This window comes from Monodelphis domestica, chromosome 4 (assembly GCF_027887165.1).
Source record: "Monodelphis domestica isolate mMonDom1 chromosome 4, mMonDom1.pri, whole genome shotgun sequence".
Classification (NCBI taxonomy): Eukaryota; Metazoa; Chordata; class Mammalia; order Didelphimorphia; family Didelphidae; genus Monodelphis; species Monodelphis domestica.
The window spans coordinates 76,149,664-76,163,879 of record NC_077230.1 but is presented as its reverse complement, the minus strand read 5'-3'; the positions used below and the strand labels follow the sequence as shown (position 1 = coordinate 76,163,879).

The following is a 14,216-nucleotide window of genomic DNA, read 5'->3' as shown; positions in this document are numbered from 1 at the left end:
AGGACCCTTATTTGTCTAGCAACATTATGTAATTCTGGTTGAAAAAGAAAATTAAAGGTAACTTAAAAGTAGTCTCTACATTGAATATACAAATATTGGGGGAGATGGATATAACACAGTGTTTTCATTCACTTAGGCAATTATTCAACATGCATTTATTAAGCACTTTATATGTGCTTTAGGTGCTAGAAATACAGTTACAAAAAATGAAAGTCTCTACTCACAAGTAGCTTACCTTCTAATGCTAAGGAAGGGAAGTATTTAGGGTGTCTGAGATGCAAAAAATCCTTGAGAGATGATAGATAGGGAGGAGGGGTATATATATGCCAGTTATGTTACCATCATTTTTATTCTGCTATCAATGGGTACTTCATCTCTTTTTTCTCCTTTTCCCTACACTATGAGTCTGTCTACACACGTGTACACATACACCTCTCTCTCAGTGAAATGACAATAATGTGGAAAAGGCAGGTGAATGGAAAAAATGCGATTTTGTAGCATGACCACGAGCCTTTTAATAGCTACTTCCTTACCCATTCTAAGCATTCAGGTCAACTTAAATCCAATGGAGAATGAAGTCATAGCTTGAAATTAGAATAATAAATCCTGCATTTTAGAAAAGAACCAGTATAGAGTACTGTCAGTGGAACAAGTGAATTTCTCTTGAGCTGTGACCTGGTTATCCTGTTTTCTCTTTTTTTTTCCCCAAACTGAAAATAGTTATTGTGGTTAACTCAGCTGTACATTGGAGCCCACTGATACATCTATTATAGATGTATCACCTCAGATACATCTATCATAGTCTACATTCCCTGGTATCACAATAACCTTTTATTGTTTCCTATATCACTAGACACTTTTGATCCCTTCAACAAAGTTTGATAATTTGCTTAGTTGGAGGAGACAGTGGCAACTGAGAACCTTAAAAGTGAAGGAGAGGGTTTGCATGTGCAATAAACTGTTCAGATCCTATCTTTATACTCAAATAGACCTTTAATGCTTTAAAAAAAGTTATCTCCTGCAAGCCAAGAGTCTTTTAAAAAAAACAAACAATTTTACTCCTGTCACACAAACTCTCTGATGAAATGAAAGATGCTGATTACCTGCTTTGCTATGAGAATCCTACATAAATATCTTTAGAATGATTTTAGTCTACATAATGCTATATCAAAGATCATTTTTTTTAAAACATCAATGTCTTCTGCCCTTCTTCCAACATCTTCATTTAGGTGATCATAATCTAGTCTAGTTTCAGGAACAAGAAGGTGCTATTTGAGGCAGCCAGGGGGCATAGTAACTAAAGGACTATATTTGAAGGCAGAAAAACCCATATTCTACTCTGACTAGCTGTTTATCTCCAAAAGATTTGGGTGTTTTCATAGACTGTGAACTTAGGAATTATCCAAAGATATAGAACCTGAAAGCTGAATCTGCAAATTCAGCAAGAAAGGTTTAATAGTCACAATCCCAATTAACTCTTCCAGGTCAAACTATATCCAAACTGTTGTATTCAGCTCTGGGCACCGTATTTTAGGAAGGACATTGGTAACCTGGAGGGTGTTAAGAAGATTAGTAAGACTTCATGATCATACCATATGAACAATGGGTGAAAGAGCTAGAGATATTTAGCATGGAGAAGGTAAGATGAGGAGTAAGTGGAAGTTATCTTTGAAGTACCTGAAAGATTCTCCTACGAAAGAGAGAGCCCCCAACTAGGAACAATGAATGAAGATTTCAGAGAGAGATTCAAGCTTTATGTATGGAAAAATTTCCTAATTAAGAGAACTGTCTAGACGTAGAATGGATTGCCTCCAGAAGTCATGGTTTGTCGAGTACTGTCTGTATGACCACTTGTTATATATGTTGTAGAGAAGATTTTTGCTCAGATTTTGAACTAGAAATTATGTCTGAGTTCTCTTCCAATTCTGAGATTCTAGATACATTTATGAAAAACCTGAATTTTGAAGACCATTCTATATTAACTTGAAAAGCACTAGATTAAGATATCCTTACAGCCCTCTACTAATAGGTAACTACTTTATTTTTAAATCCTGGACACTATCAACCTTTGATACTCAGTGAATGCCTAGTAAATAACAAAACCAAATTCACCATCCAGCTCTGACTTGGCTTCCCTTTCACAGATATTGACTTCTCTTTAGCCGCCTTCTCATCCTTCTTTCCCTGACAATTCCAAAGATATTTATTCACCTTCTTGAATTGAAATCCAGAGTTCTTTGCATCTACCTGTGACATATAACATGAACCAGTCAGTTCTTCTGAGTTCTGAGTAACCGTCTCTTCAAATTGTGCGATAAAAATTTTAGAATAGAGGTAGCCTTACATATTCCCAGAAAGAAACATTCTAGCACTCTCTGCAAATATATAGTCCCTACAAAATCATGGAATGAGCAGAGTAAGACATGAAGTCAGTCAATTAGCATTTATTAATGCTATTAAATTAATGAATAGTAAGTTATTATTAATGCTAAGGCTATTAAGCAGAGGGAAGGAAGAGCCAAGGGAAGGGGGAAAAAAACAAGCATTGGTTCAATGTGCCAGTCAGTGTGCTAGACACTGTACAATTTGGGCCTCGCCCAAACCCTGGGAGTTAGGTACTATTATTATCTCCTATTTTACAGTGGAGGCAAACAGATATTGAGTGTGTCTTACCCAGTGTCACACAATTAGTAAACGTTGAAGACCAAATTGAACTCAGGTCTTCCTGACTCCAGGCACAGCACTCTACTGTGCCATCTAGTTGCATCATAGGCTTTGGAGATGAGGATAACATGACAGAAAGAATCTGATCTGCTTTTGTTTAACAGAAAGGGACTTTTTATTTGTCTTGTTCTTTTCTTTGTTCACTCTTACCATCTATCTTAGAATCAATACTAAGTATCAGTTCCAAGGCAGAAAAGTAGCAAGGGTAAGGCCATGAGTATTAAGTGACTTGCCCAGAGTCACCCAGCTAAGAAATATCTGGGGTCAAATTTGAACCCAGGACTTCCCATCTCAGCCTGGCTTTCTATCCACTGAGCCACTTAGATCCTTCTTTTGTCCTGTTCTTTTCCCTGTTCCTTCCCTTTCCTATCTCTCCTCCTTTCCTTCTGGGGTATCTGAGAGGAGAGGGAGATTAGTAAGAAATAGGGAAACAAAGAAGAACTGGAATGGGTTTAATGGAAAAAAGAAGCCTGTACCAGAAAAGGGGTGCTAAACTAGGGAAGACTGAAGTTTTCTTTCAAAAAGCCCTGACATCCCAATTCAGTCACGACTAGAAGTAATACAAAAGTGCCAAAGGCAGCAGCACAAAAGCAGGTTTTCTGTGGCACACCAGCTCCCATCAGGGCCTTGAGCAATATGACAAATTAAGGAGAAACCTCCCCAGCAACCTTTCCCCTCTTTTTCTTCCCTTTAGGCCTGAAACCTTCTTCATGTTTACCTACGCCAAAGGTCCTCTTCCCACATTTCAAAATGACCAATATGTCCCCATACCAACTCAACCCCTCATTGAGGTGACTTCCGGTAGGTATTATTGGTCTGATAAAAATATAAAAGCAGTATTAAAACTTCAAGCCAAGTCAAAATGCATTTATTAAGTGCCTGTCTTGTGCCATGCATTGTGCCAAGCCTCGGACTACAAAAACTGGCAGCAACAGTCCCTGCTTTCAAGAAGCCTACAACCTACTGAGGAAGATAGCATGCATACACAATATAAACTGGAAATAATCCTAGACAGAAGCCACTGACATCAAGATTACTGACAGAAATTACTCTCCATTTGGTGGAATATAGCAAGTTTTTGTTGTCATTTAGGCATTTTTAGTCTCGTCTGACTGTGACCCCTTTTGGGGTTTTCATGGCAAAGACACTAGCGTGGTTTGCCATGCCCTTCTCTGGCTCATTTTACAGATGAGGAAACTGAGGCAGAGATAAGTGACTTGCCCAGAGTCACCCAGAAAAGCATCTAAGACTGAATTTAAACACAGAGCTTCTTGATTCCAGGCCTGGCACTCTATCCATTGTGCTACCTAGCTTCTGGAGAGACAGACAGACAAACAGACAGATAGACAGACAGACGGAGGAAGGAGTGTGTGAGAAAAAGACTGATTGGACCAGGAGGGAGGGAGAAAAGGAGAGAGAGGCGGGGGGGGAGAGAGAGAAAGAGGGGAGGGGGAGAGAGAGAGAGAGAGAGAGAGAGAGAGAGAGAGAGAGAGAGAGAGAGAGAGAGAGAGAGAGAGAGAGAGAGAGAGCCCGCGTAATGAATTTTTGGTGTTTCTTGCCAATTTCAGGACCCAAATTATTTTGCTAGGGAACAAAATTAAATAATGTCACCACTATTTAGAATATCACTGCCCACATCCACCAATGGGTCTCTTACCCTTTGCATGTAATTGAGCACCCTTTCAGGAATCTGTAAAAAACAACAACACAACAGAGTTATCATCACTGGGGAAGTGTGTAGGAAGCATAGCAAATATCTCACACCCAGGAATGACTTATCCTCCAATGTACATCTCTGTCACTAAGTGAAGAAGGACAGAAACCGCTTCTCCGGGGGTTTCATTGTCCCTCTCTCTCCTTTGTTGTTAAAATGAGTATACAGCAAGCTATCTGCAATTTGACTAGACTCAAGGAAATCTTGGGTAACCAAAAGCCAAATTGGTGGGGTTATCAAAGTAGAATTACAAGCTAAAAAACACTTGCATGGCTGCCACACGAGGCTCTATCTCTGCAGAACGCTAAGTATGTTGTAATATGGGATGATCAGTAATAATTATTACCCTCATTTTATAGATGGGACTAGGGAGGCTTAGAGGCGAAATTTCTTTCTCCAGGTCACCCAACTCAGTGGCAAAGCTGATCTGAAAACTTTGGGACCTCTGGGTTTCTATTAAGAAACACTGACTTTCAGCATAATAAATTCATGTGAACCCCTCAGAGAGTATGTGGATACTCAAGCCAGCTTCTTCACTATTCCCTTTTGGTCATTTCCCAATTATAGTTCCTCCATCAGTCTTTGAAAGAGAAAGTTATCACTAGAATCAAGGGGAGGCTATAGAGCATTAGGGGAACATTAGCAGCTATTGAAAAGACATTTTGACCTATTTCTGTAGTTATCAATTTAATAGTATTTGCTGCCAGGAAATGCACCAATCATGAGAGCAAGGTTGGATTGCACCAGCATCTCATTCTCAAGAGACCTCCAGTTACAGGAGGGTGGTAATTCTAGTTAATAAAAGGGTGAACTTCAAACACATTTTAACTAAATCAAATTGTAGCGGGAAATATCTTATTACTGACGTTCAAGCTGACTCACAGCTGGTAACGTTAGTCACTATATAGGCCCCAAATTCAGACTTTTTAGTATTTTCAGAGGAGTTTCTGGCAATGACAGAGTTCCCAGGACACTTTATTATGTGGGAAGGAGAGATTTTTGAGCTAATGTTGGAGCCAGCATTAAATGAAAACTCTTCTTTTTTTCCTTTCAGTACTTTTTTATAAGTATTTCAGATAATCAAGAAGCATGTAACTTGAGCTGAGCTGTAGATGGTTGTTAGGGAACCACCTATAGCTGAGTTTCCTTATTCCTTTGTCTTAGAGCCAGAGTAGCGAATGAGACAAACCATTGATTTGGTTACCTGGAAGTTTTATGAAATGATTCGCAATACCTGTGCCATGAAGAAACATCCAGAAACAAGCAGGAACCCCTACCTGCTCACTCCTGTGACAGAAGCGTAGGTCCTGGTAATAGTGCTGGAAGCAAAGATCCTAGATATGCTATCACCCATGATTTCTTTCTCTTAACAAACAAGTTTATTTTCCTACTGCCTCAGATGGAGTAGGCTACTATATAACTCCATTTCTTAGGGTTCATGCCAGGGCACCATGGGATAGCTAAGACCATGACATAACCAGGTCATTCTGGTTCTTTCAGAAACTAAATCCTCTTGTGATAAATTCACTCGAGACCCATGTTAAAATGAAAGCTATGCATAGTGGGTTGCTTTGCAGCAGAAATTCAGTCGTGTATAGAGATTTCCCCTTTGTTTACCCCTCCCCTTTCTAGTCAGTTCATTTGGAATAGAAGTGGTGGTCTGATACCTTTCTTCTGTACTGCCTCCTGCTTGGATTCTTCTAAAGTTTTTTTTTTCCATGTACCTAAATCTCTTTTTTTCAGAAAGATTAATTCTGATTTGGTTCGCCTACACTTCTTGAAGCTCTAAAAGCTTTCCATTGTGGCCAGATCATCTCAAATACTGTATTTGGGGATGGAAAAAAGAAAACTCTGCCCAAATGTAAGCATCATTGAATCAAAGAAAGCTTTTTTTTTTTTTAACTGCATTCTTTTAGGATCCAGACAACCTTGAATCCTTTACAAAAGCACATCAGTAATTCCATCCTGTCTCTTAAAAAGACACACACACACACACACACACACACACACACACACACACACACACACAATATGCTGGAGTACTATTCCTGATAGTGTGCACGGCTAGAGTATCCAAATCAAATAACAAATGAAAGGAAGGGTGATTGTTTATAGAACAGAGGCCTAGATGTCTGGACATTCACATTCTTTTCCTCACTGTTCCATAGGGACTTATCTTTCTTGTGTGAGTCATATCATTTCTGCCCTTCTTTTTGCTACTTCTATAAAGTATGGATTCTGATTTTCTCCTTATTGGACTATGGTGAAAATGTATTTATTCTCTTTTTGAAAAGCATTCTAATTTTTTAAAATAAAAGGTACTAAATCTGCTTGGGCCAAGTATTACCCTTACTAGAAAGAATGAAGCACTCAACTCCAACTTAGTATAACAACTTGCATCAGCCAGAAGAAAAGAGAATGAATGAAAGGATTAACTTTCCACTTTAGAGAAGGTAGAATGTAATGCAATTATAATGCAAACTTCTTACATAGTAATAGTAACCTAAATTTTCAGCACCGATGAAAAATGACTGACTCCCCATGTTATCTAGCTGTCTTCTGAATATCAATTTTCAAATGAAAAAAAAAAACTTTCCTTTTTTAAATATCCATATGTTACCATACCACCTTCTTATATTGGGGTTATGTGTGTATGTACCTCATATGTGTAAACTAGATAAATACCTGTCTTTTCCTCTTCATCACAAAAACTGTTAGGAAGTTGAATGAGACAATATCTGCATAAAGTGCTATCAGCACTGGGGGTAAAACACTGGGGGTAAAAAAAATTGTCAATCATGGCATCTGATTGAAGGGCCTTTACCAATCTAGCATACAGAATTTTTCCCCTTGATATTTTCTGAGCTTATTCATTTCCCTGAGAAGAAGTACATTTACTACCTTGAAGCCTTTTGGTTAGGTCAAATGAGCTTTGTGATGGCTACATTTCCTGTGCCTTTGGCCTAAGTGGAATGTTCTTCAAACTATACACAAAATGGGTCTACCTAACCAGAAACAATTTTATATATGATCCATAAAGAAATAGCTGAAGCATATCCTCTTAATCCTAGGGCTATATGGATTGAAAGAAAAAAATAACCTTAGAAAAGATTATAGTAATATTTCCAATATATTTCTCTAGAATTTTTCTGTGTCTGTCGTTATCTCTGTGTCCCTCTATCTTTATCTGTGTTTCTTTCCTTTCGCTTCCTTTTCCCCCCTAATATACACACAATAACCACATTCAGCATTTCCCTTCTCAGATGTATGATAAGGTCATGCCTCTTATCACCCCAATAAAATGCCCAAAAGCAGATGTCAGAGGTTGCAGAATGTAGGGGCATGTGGTGTGCATGATAGGGATGTGAGAGGCATATCACACACCTGCCTCTTGGCTGGGGTAGGCCATCTTGACTGTGCCTTGCCACAAGTTAGCATTTTGAATGAGCAATTGCCATTCTGTTGTTTTCTTCTCAACACATGGTGTTCAAAAACAGTTAAAAGAAAACTGTACCCATTTGCTCATCCCAGAAATCTGAAATTTCACAGGAGCGTGCCAAATTAATTTTCACATAATATCGTCTGAGCTTGCTCATTGCACTGAGAAAATGATGCTTCACTTTTTGAACTCTTGGTATCTTGGTCTGAGGTAAATGGGTGCAGTTTCTCTTTAAATGGCATTAAACATATCAAAGCAGGATTATATCTGTCACTGTCTTTTTTTTTTTCTAATGGAATCAAAATCCTTCAGGGAGTGTCCCAAATCCACATTAATGTCTTTGAGTGCTAATGTTTCCACTGGGACTTTTACATTAGCAAAATACAAGTGTGTTTGTTCTCTCTGCTGTCTGTATAAGTAGACAGCTGCACATCACTTATTCTACCTGAACTGGACTTCCACTTAGCCAGGGTCAGGATTGAAAATAGTAGCAGGTCATTCTTGGTAAGCATAGGTTCATTTCTGCCCCTCCTTCAGCCAAACTGCAATGGTCACCATAAAAGAAAGAAATGACATAAAATACTGTTTCTAATATGTGAGAATCTGTGGAAATGTAGTCATATATTTCATACAGAAAGACGAAACTTATCGAATCTAATTTCAGACATGGTTCACAGTTTGTAAAGGGTCTAATTAAACACTCCAACCTAAATTTCACCCTCTATTCAGATCCTGAAAGGAAAACCAAGGGATTTTGGGTCCCAAATATTACTTCATAACATTTGAAGAATCACTATCCAAAGCTGACCCTTTCACGGGCTGTTTTAATTTTAATTTTTATTTTTTGTACAATCAAGTCTCCAAAGATTAACCTCCTTATTGCTAGAGGTTGAAGTTCTAATTCCTGATAATCTCCTTCATTCCTTGTTTCAACAAAGCCATTCAAAAGTGGTGTTTTGTCAACTCTTGATTATCCACACAAACAGAACAGTGCCATTGAAAATCCAAAACAGCACAGAATCCCCATATCATTATATTCAGTTTTATGGTGCATTTTTACTTTCATTCCAGTATGTTCTGGGAATGAAAATTACAGTGTGCTTTTTAATTTGATTTAACATTTTTTTAGGATCTAGTAGAGAAGGAGCTAGGTCTCTAACTTTCCTATCCAACCTGCCTGTCCCCTGTCAAAGATAAGCCATCTGCTATACACTCTCTGTCTGACTCAGTACTTTAAGTAAAAGGAAGTCAACCTCCAGGGCTTTTCTTGGCCATCTTAATACTGTACCCTACCTCCCAATAGGTACAAATTGCTCAGGAACATCCTTGCTCCATTTCTTATATTCTTTCCCTTCTTCCAATTTTCTTCTTTCTATAGACTCATATTTCTATCTATTTCCTTCTTCCATCCTTCCAGCGATATTATTTCTTCATCTGCAAAATGAAGGGCATTAGAGTTTTTTCCAGGTTGAAAGGTATCATGATTCCCTTTTCCTTTTCTTAGACATTTCCTTAAACCTAAAGATTGATAGAAGACATGGAAAAGGTGGTGAGAGAAAATCACTGCAATCCCACCTAAAACTCTAATGTAATTCTGAGGAAGGAATTAAATGTTTTCATTTAAAATGTCTTCCTGGGTATCTGAAATTTCACATGGAAATTAAACCTCCATCTTTTCATCGTCTGCTTTCACTGAACTTCAAACCTCATGGAAACAAAAGTAAATAGAAAAGATGATGACAGCAATAGTTTTCTCTACATCACTTCTCTCTTGGTCATCTCTTTTACTCCTGTAGGCTGTTATTTATAGGCTCATCTTTCTACAGATGATTGATACATCTCCACATCCAGTCTTATTCTCTCTTCTGAATTTAAGTCACATCAATTGCCAAGTGGACATCACCGTCTGGATGTCCCACAGGCATCTCAAATGTAATGCATTAACTAAAACTCTTCTTCTCCTTGTAACCTGCCCCTCCTCCAACTTTTCCTGTTTCTATTTTTAAAATTTTGTTTTTATTATCCTTCAAAACATACTTCCATATTGGTCATTGTTGTAAAAGCATATTCATACATAACCAAAAACCCCAAATAAAGCCATAAGTACACTAATGGGAAAGATAGCATGCTTTCATCCACCTCCATTCAATACCAGTAGTTCTGTCTCTGGAGCCCCTGTTTCTATTGAGGACACCTTAGTTTTCTTAGTCACACAGATGCACAGCTTCACATCACCACTTCTCTCTCTTTTACAATTCACCTGTCAAGTCTGCCCCCACAATATCTCTCACATTTCTGTCCTCCCCACTACCCTAGTACAGTGTCTCCTTGCCTTTAAGGAGGACTATTGTTATGGTTTCCCAGCTGATCTCCCTACTTTCATTCTCTCCCTTTTTAATTCATCCTGCGCATGGCTACCAGAATCAACTGCCGAAGGCACAAGTCTGGATATTTCACTCAAAATTTTCCAAAGACTCCTAAGAGAAAATCCAGATTCCTTAGCCTGGCAGTCAAAATCTCCCATTTGACTTCAACCTACCCTTTTGGACTTATTTTAAATTCTTCCTTTTTTGCACTCTATATTCCAACAAACTTTTGGAACCTCCTTGCATTTACCCATACTTAGCATCTTATGTCCCACTGCTACACCTCTGCTCAGACTGTTCTCTCCAAGCCTATAGTTTATTTACTCTTTTTACCTCTATTTCTCAGTTCCCATTTCAACTCAGATGCTACCTTCTAAAGGAAGATTTTCCTGATCTAATAGTAATAATAACTTGCATTTACAAAGCTTTAAGGTTTGCAAAGAACCTTATAATTACTTTCTCATTTTATCATTACAGCAACTCCAAGAAGGAGATACTATTATTTTCTCCATTTTACAGTTGAGAACAGAAGTGACTTGGCCACCCGTTCAGTAAGAGTTTGAGGAAAGATTTGAGCCCAGGTCTTCCTAACTCCAGGTCCAGCACTCTATCCACTGCACCAACCTAGCTATTTCTAGTTTTGAGTCTTATCTTCCTCCTCAAATCAACTTGTGTTTATTTTATGTATTTAGAGGTTTTTCTTCCTCAATAGAATGTAAGCTCCTTGAAGACAGGGAGTATTTGTCATTCTATCATCATAAGCCAAATGCACCAAAAAGATATTATTTGTAACTGGAGAAAGCTCCAAACAGACTTTTCTCACTAACCCCACTTCTTACTAAAAATAGCAGTTGACAAAAGACAAAATGGAATCTGGAAGTTTCCTCCTGAGACAGTAGAAGTGATGTCAAGGCATGATCTGAAGAAGAAATAAAACCAAAATAAGTAGACTCACAGAAAGTAAGTGCTCAAAAGGCTCAAATTAGAGGGATACATGCTCGGTGAACATGCTAGGCAGATTGGAATGTCATCCTATTTCTCATCATCAGGTTTGTGCTCCTGTGTCAATCAAGATTCTATTATGGATTCTTTATTCTGTCACTCTTTCAGACCTTTGTCTATACTGATGTCAGGTTAGAGATAGTCCTGATGTAGTAATGAACCACCAAATTGTAGATTCCGTGAGTCCAGGAACAATATATCTTTGTGTCCTTAATGCAGTGATAGCTACTTAGTAAATATTTGTTGAGTGATTGATTGAAAGAATGGCTGAAGCAAGCCCTCAACAACCAATGAAATACTGTGACAGCAGGGATGTGTTGTGTTGTTTTAGTAAGAGAGGGCTTTGGGGAATTTGATCCCATTGGATTCATTCCTGCTAGGTTATCCCTTCTAGAAGACAAAACTCTGCCAACCAAAGACCTCACAAAACATTTTGCAACCTCTCCCAAAAATGTTTAAATGGGATAATAATTAGCTGTCTGACCTCGGACCAGTCACTTCACCTGAAGAGGACTTACATGATATTTAAGGTTTCCTCTAGCTCTAATACACTATGAATCTAGCAGGGTTTTCCCCCTAACACAAGAAATGAGAAGCATTTCTGAGAGGCTTGCCATTCTTTATAATTTAATGTTCCACTCCCCTTCACCTATCCCCAATGCAGATTCACAAATGAAAGCTATAAGAAAAAGGGCTGGGGTGGGGGGGGGGAGGTTTGTTCTTGCTTTTCTCACTCGTTTAGACCATTTATTCAAACAGGAGACTTTTCTTTTCAGATACTTATCATTTAGACACAGGGACTCAACATGGTAGGGATTGGCCTGACAGCTGGACCCCCCAGAAGTGCCTCTCCTGGTTTGGTCTTTCCAATAGGAGACCAATTCTCACCCATTTCATCCTTTCTGGTCTCATTAAGAGTGTCTCTCTTATTTAGTGGAAATCTGGTCTGCCAAGTCCCTTGTTTTAGCTTTATAGTCGTTTTTCTTGATTCATTAGTTAGACTTGATCTTAATGAGACAGACTGCTTTAATCTCACCATTTCAAGAGAGAGATGATGTGTGTGTGTGTGTGTGTGTGTGTGTGTGTGTGTGTGTGTGTGTGTGTGTAAATGTATACCTGCTTGTTTATGGAGTATGCTAAGGCCACAAAAATCTGATGGTCCCTCATCATGAAAATAAGTTTTAGGGAGATTGCATTAATATGCTGATTAGGTTCATGAGTAAGAGTAAGCTGCCAAGATAGTATAGTACTTCTGAGTTCTGAATACTCCCCCCATTTTTTCCCTTTCTTTTTACAAAAAGAAAAAGACTCTAAGTTGTGCCCTTTGGATTATCCTGTTATACTCTTACATTTGAATTTCAAAATCCTCTTTAAATGAACAGTTCTGAAAGTCTCCATTACGACAGCTGCCTTTGGGTGTGCCACCGGTGGCTTTATGGCTCTGGGTACTTCTTTTTTTCAGCTCTTTGTGAATATTACAAGGCCCTGCCCTCTCTCTGAATTGCACTGGCATTCAAACAATAGTCCCCCCCTCCCCATCTCCTCATTTGGTTGATTCTTGATTACATAAATGAGTACTTTGCCTCTTGCCTTACCTCTACTCACATTCTTAAATAAAAAGGATGGGGAGGGGGGAGGAGAGGGAGAAGGAGTTTTTACATCTATTAATATCTTAAGAGAAAAAAATGTGTTGGATGAAGCAAATACTGGTATATTCAGTTTGATGAGTACTAAGGGAATGCCCCAGTCAGCTGGAACAGAATCTTTATATTGGGAATAGTGTACTTATACTTGACCATGTATTGGTTGAAAGAGGAAAGTTCTGCTTATTGGGGTGAAAGGAAAACAAAATTGTTGCCCTGCCCCTATCAGGGATCTCTTCTTCTTCAGTCAGCATTCCAAGTGTGCTTTGGTTTAATTAATCCATTAAGGTCTATCTTAACCCTAGTCAGTAATGATCGAGGGGCTCATCGGAGCCATCTAGAATGGGAGAAATTAGACGGATAATGATTTTTGTGCTGATGATGTGTTCTGTCTTTTTATATAGTTGATCCCAAGAGAGACATATTTCTTTGGTGTATTCGTGCTGATGCTCTCAAGACACATATATTACCAAGAAATAAATCAGATTATGATACTTCTCCATTCCCTAGTTCTTGGTGCATAAATTTGGCATATTATAACCAAAGCCAATTTAGCACTTTAAAATCAAAACTAATATATAAAAAACCTTTGAATAGTCAAAGGTGGGAGCTAAGTTCATGAGTTATGCATTTTCAGGACTTCTTTGGCTTCATATTTCAGTACTGAAGTGATTAATAATCATTATTGTGATTTATTATATGTAGATAGTCATATATATTATATATGATTATATAATATGATAATATTATGTTATAATCATAATTTTAATAATATCAATGCAAAAATGTTTAGCAAAAGGAAAGTGTGGGTTGACTAGGATATCACAATGGAAGTGGCACTGTGACCAAGCACTGAGTTTGCATTTGACTATAGAAATAAATAGGCAGGGATTTAAAAAATGATATTCCTTTCATAAGAACAATTCAATTTGATAGTTGACAGTGTATGGAGAGAAAATGCCAGATGAGAACTGAAGGTTTATCAAAAGGTTTGGGGCTTGCAGTGGTAGAACTCATGGAACACTAGTTAAATGGGGCCAAAGTTTAGGGAAGGGAGGTTTCTTCCTTCACTGTGTGAGAATTTGAGATGATGGCAAGACATCTAATTGAAAGTATTGTGAAAAAGATAATATAAGGCTTGGCACTAGATAGTGCTAGAGGTCAGCCACATGGAGACAAGATTTGGGAGTTATCATGCTACAACTTATAGGAGAAAGTATATGAGGAAATGAGTCCACTCATTTGTGTGAGTGTAAAAAGAAAAGAGTAGGAAGCCTTGGAGACTATCACTATTGAGAAGACAAAGAGGAGAAAAGCCAGTCGGAGAG

At 38.2% G+C, this 14,216-nt stretch overlaps 1 protein-coding gene across 33 annotated transcripts in view; it reads left to right on the top strand.

The window, feature by feature from the left end:
- Positions 1 to 14,216, top strand: part of ZBTB20 (zinc finger and BTB domain containing 20) — a 1,063,249-nt gene that overhangs the window by 901,207 nt on the left and 147,826 nt on the right. The window contains exon 8 of one of the 33 annotated variants that reach the window (XM_056797148.1): positions 3,419 to 3,525. The exons of the other annotated variants lie outside the window; for them this stretch is intronic. The gene's annotated coding sequence lies outside the window, so the exon portion shown is untranslated. The remainder of the gene's footprint in view (positions 1 to 3,418; positions 3,526 to 14,216) is intronic. 33 annotated transcript variants of the gene reach the window in all.